This window comes from Oratosquilla oratoria, chromosome 17 (genome assembly GCF_046742065.1).
Source record: "Oratosquilla oratoria isolate Oo_2021 chromosome 17, ASM4674206v1, whole genome shotgun sequence".
NCBI classification, from domain to species: Eukaryota; Metazoa; Arthropoda; class Malacostraca; order Stomatopoda; family Squillidae; genus Oratosquilla; species Oratosquilla oratoria.
The window spans coordinates 6,963,809-6,968,808 of NC_134793.1; positions in this window are offsets into that span (position 1 = coordinate 6,963,809).

Consider the following 5,000-nt stretch of genomic DNA (forward strand, 5'->3'; position numbering starts at 1 on the left):
TTTGTATATGTATATACAGTATATATGTGTACTATGCTCAAAACATTACCTAGTTATCATCTGGCATACGTCATGCATACTTAGGCCTGTACGATTGCTTACTTGAAGCAAGTAATAAGACTTGGTCGCAACTCCCCGTCCACTTGCCCGCGGCCATCAACCAGTTCTTGTTGACGTCACGACGAGGGGAAAAGGCAGCTCGCGGGTCACCGGGCATTAGATTACTTCATTATTTCATCTATCAATATATGAATCAACAAAAGTCACTTCTAAAGCAGACATCATAATATACTGCAAATATGCACATTTTTGTTTTATTTTGCGTATTACATATACTTTTAATGAAGTACTTACTTTTCTTATTATGGCTATCAGTAAATATACAAAAAATACAGTAGCATAAATATATGTTATTGCTAATGATTCTATTTTACTCTTACTACAACTAATAGACTTCATTACTGCTACTATACTTCTACATTGCTACTACTACAACTACTACTATTACTACAACTATTACTACTACCACTACAACTATAACTACAACTACTATTACTAGTACTAGTACTACTACTACTACTACTAGTAGTAGCAGTAGTAGTAGTAGTAGTAGTAGTAGTAGTAGTAGTACTGCCAATATTAGTACTTGTACTACTTCTACTACCACTAGTACTACTATAGTCCTGTTACTCTTTGTGGCACTATCAATCTGTGTTGTGAGCAAGTTTGTTGCCGAGAGTGGACCAGCTCCGCGGAGGAGCAAAAAGTTGGGCGAAGAAGACTTGAGGGCTAGCTAGACAAGAGGAGCGTCCCTCCAGGGGATAAGACGCCGAAGCATCGTCCCTAAGGAAAAGAATGGCTTGGGCAGCCATACAGGGACCGGCGCGCCCCCACTCGACTCCAGGACTCCTCATTCGGGCTGAGGAAATGCGCTCATTGTGATATCCGCTTTATTTCAACGGGCTAATTCCCATGCCACAAGGTCAGTGAAGAGACCTGAGCATGATGCTTATGGGCTTTTTCTGCAAAGGGCTTCGACACAGACTTTGAAAAGTCCTATGGGCTGTAAAAAAGAATTTCTGGGCTTTATGAATGGGCTTCGTTATATGGGTTCGAAACAGAACATTTGTGCTTTGAGAAGATAATTTGGGCACTGAAAACATCTTTGGGCTTTTTAAATGGGCTTCGTGAATCTGGAGCATCTTCACATGGGCTAAAGAAAAGAAGCTTTCGGTTGCAGGCCACCAAGAGCCTTAAGCCAACACATCGTTAGAAACTATTTGGGCTTCATTGGGCTATCCCTCAGCTGAATAAAATCCTTTGAGTTTATAATTAGAAAGAAAGAGCCCTTGAGAGTCAAGAAAATAAGCGTGGGTCCAGTCCGTAGGGGCGTCACAGTTGTTCCTAAAATGATAGAAATTCCGAAATAGAATTTTAGATCGTAGCTGTGAATATATATTATATGCAGTTGTGGAAGTCGCCAGGGGATGTTATTCAACAAAGGAACACACACACCATTCATAACGATGGCGCGCATTACTTTTTTAATCTTTGTTCAGACCGCGACCGAGGACCTGAGAAGAGCTGCAGAGGATCGACCGAAGCGACAGGGCACAGGAGCCTCGCTGGGCTCCGACGCCCAACGGACTTCGGATCGTCCGTTCTTCGAGGAAGGATCCGTCGGCGCGGCCCGACCAACTGTGGGCAAAAGGACGCGTATATAGAAAACAAAATAGAAAAGCCCGACACTGTCGAGAAAAAATAGTGATATATGATAAAAAATAACGAAAACTAAGAAAATGTCGAGTAAAAAAAAAAAAAAAAAAATCCATCGGCTGAACAAAATCGCCTGGCGACTGACCGGAGGTTAGACAGACAATTATTCCCGACGTTTATGGATTCCATAATTAAAAAAAAAAATAAATAAATAAATGATGGGAACCTCCTTTTTTTTATCTTGGGCCTCATTTTTCCTTGGACGAGTCCGTCTATATCACCAGTTCGACCAAAGCCTCCATTAGGCTTGTTCCTCTCGCTGGCGATTCGGTCTGACGGTGATATTCTAAAAAAGAAAGTCTTTCCTTATATACATCTTATATAAATCCCTGGAAGGGAAAGATTTACACAAAGAATTTTTTGTTAAGAATTCTTTCCTTATATAAATCTTTTCCTTCCAAGGATTCATATAAAATTTGTAAAAGGTAATAATTTTTTTTAAGAATACCACCGTCAGCCTCATCAGGGTCCTCCATGACGTCACACTTAGGTCACGTGTAGCCATGACGTCACATTCAGATCACGTGATCCCCATGACGTCACATGGTCGTACAGGACATCCCTCGACACGCGTAATATTAATGGGAGACAGCTATTCCCGCCTACTTTTTCAGCAAATGTAACTATTGTTACCACAGAATTACCGAATTTCAAAGTCGTCTCTGGACACAAGGGCACTCACATACAGATTTAAATGCTCCTAACACCAAAGATCTGGCCGTGGGATGGACAGACAGACAGACACACACTCACACACACACAACACACACACACACACACACACACACACACACACACACACACACACAAACACACACACACACACACACACACACACACACACACACACACACACACACACACACACACACACACACACACACACACACACAACACACAAACACACACCGCAGACGCACCTGCACATACACACATGAACATACATACACATGCGCACACACATGTACACACACGAGCACACACACCCATACACCCTCGCGCAGACACACACACACACACACACGCCGCGCACATATAAATATATGTTTATATATGTATATATATATATATATATATATTTATATATATATATACATATATATATATATATATATATATATATATATATATATATATATACTACAGTATAATAAAGTAGTAGCTTCTGTTTGTCTGTATGTCTGTTTGTTTGTTTGTTTGTCCACGAACTTCTCCTAGGATTCTGGAGATAGACCCGCATAACCATATACATTTTGATACCCTATCACTCCAGGTACTTGGATAACTATATTTCTTTTTAAAAAATATCATTTTGGCTAGGGTTAAGGGCTAAAGGGGTATGGTGGGGTAATACGCCACTACTGTAGTGTCCCCTTACCACGATTGGCATTTTGTGACAAAAATGACTATGATTAAACAAACCATTGTATGTGTTCATAATTATTATTTATATATGTGAAAATGATGTTGTCACAAACTGTGAGAATCTTTGAAAGGAAAAAACATGTAAAAGAAAATGATTGTATAATTTTACCAAATGTTATTGATTATTTTTATTTTACTTTTACGCGGGTGGTAATACACTCGTCTCCCACAAGAAGAGAAAAAACGAAAAAAAAATGTAGAGACTGAATAATTTCACACCAGGCTTAATGACCCCTTATAGGGGGGTTTGTGTGTGTGCAAAACTGGACCAAGAAATTTCGAGACGGAGGCTAAATAATCAGAAATACATCTTACAGACACGTCCTGCAGAAGTGCATGTTTATTTGCTTTCAATTTTTGAGCTGTGAGTGTTGAATCTTTATTCAACTGCCTCCTAATAACCTTAGAAGTACGATTTGATATTTTTCCTGGCCGACCAGAGCAAGGCTTGTGGGTAAAAATTGAGTCACCTCCTCTGTCTCAAAAATTCTTGGTCCAGTTTTGCACTTGCCGCACTCCAATTCCCACACGAGTGGCTATATCTTTACATTTATAACCCTCCTCATAGAGGGTTATGATAGCAATAAGTGTCTCCCTTCCCAGCTCTTTACCACTTCCCATAACGGAGATATCGAGGCACAAAACAAAGACCACCATAACAAAAAATCGACTACTACACGTGAGAGGAGTTTACAAACTGACACCACGTGGTCCCGGGAGTTGCCAAGTGGTGCGTATTGCCCTGTCTGAATAAGGGTATAGACGCTAGCACTGAAAAATAGATAACAGTTTGATCAGAAATGGGTATTTTTCGTGTTTTGAGTTTAAAAAAAAAATCCTCTACCACTATATATATATATATATATATATATATATATATATATATATATATATGTATATATATACATATATATATGTATATATATATACATATATGTATATATATGATAATATGTCTATATACATATATTCATATATATACGTATATACATATATATACATATGTATATATATATATATATATATATATATATATATATGTATATGAATATATATTGTGTATGTTAAAGCCAGATTTAACATTTTTAGAAGCTCTGCCATGGAATACGAACCCTAACCCGTGCGTCCATAATCACGAGGTCAAGACGCTAGCAACTTTGCTACATGTGATGATTCAAAAGGACTGTCCCAGACCACGCTTCACGTAACATCAGAAGACCGAGTCTCATTTTCATCCAGTCTCCGTTTTAGGCGAGCCCTCCGACAAGTTATGTATGTTAAAGACAGATTGAACATTTTTAGAAGACACAAACTCATCTTTGCACCTCTTGCTGGACTTGAACGAAGTTCCTGAAAGCCTCTTCGGTCACAGAATCAATTAGTGTTCGAGACCAGGGACCTTCTCCATATACCATAGGGCCGAGAGCTGGGGGAATGGATATAAAGTAGTCTCAAAGCGTTATCACACTGAACTACTTTTCCTCCGACTGTTGGAGAAGATTTGCAGCTTTCGGGAAGGAGTCTGATATATTGTGGGTAGGTGGGTTTCCTCCAGCATATCAAATGACATTCTATGTAAAATGTTGAGAAAACAAAATAGGTTGTCCTAGTGATGTTAGGACGGGAAAACTTCTGGGATTTGGGCGATACCGCTAATTAATAGGAGGTTGGAGGAGAAATAGCCCAGTGTGATAGCCACTTCAGTCGAGGGATGGGGAGGAGGATCGACTCTGAAAGAAATCTATTTTTTAAGTGAACAAATCTGTGATGAATCCAGCACAGTCATTAATTAAAGCCTT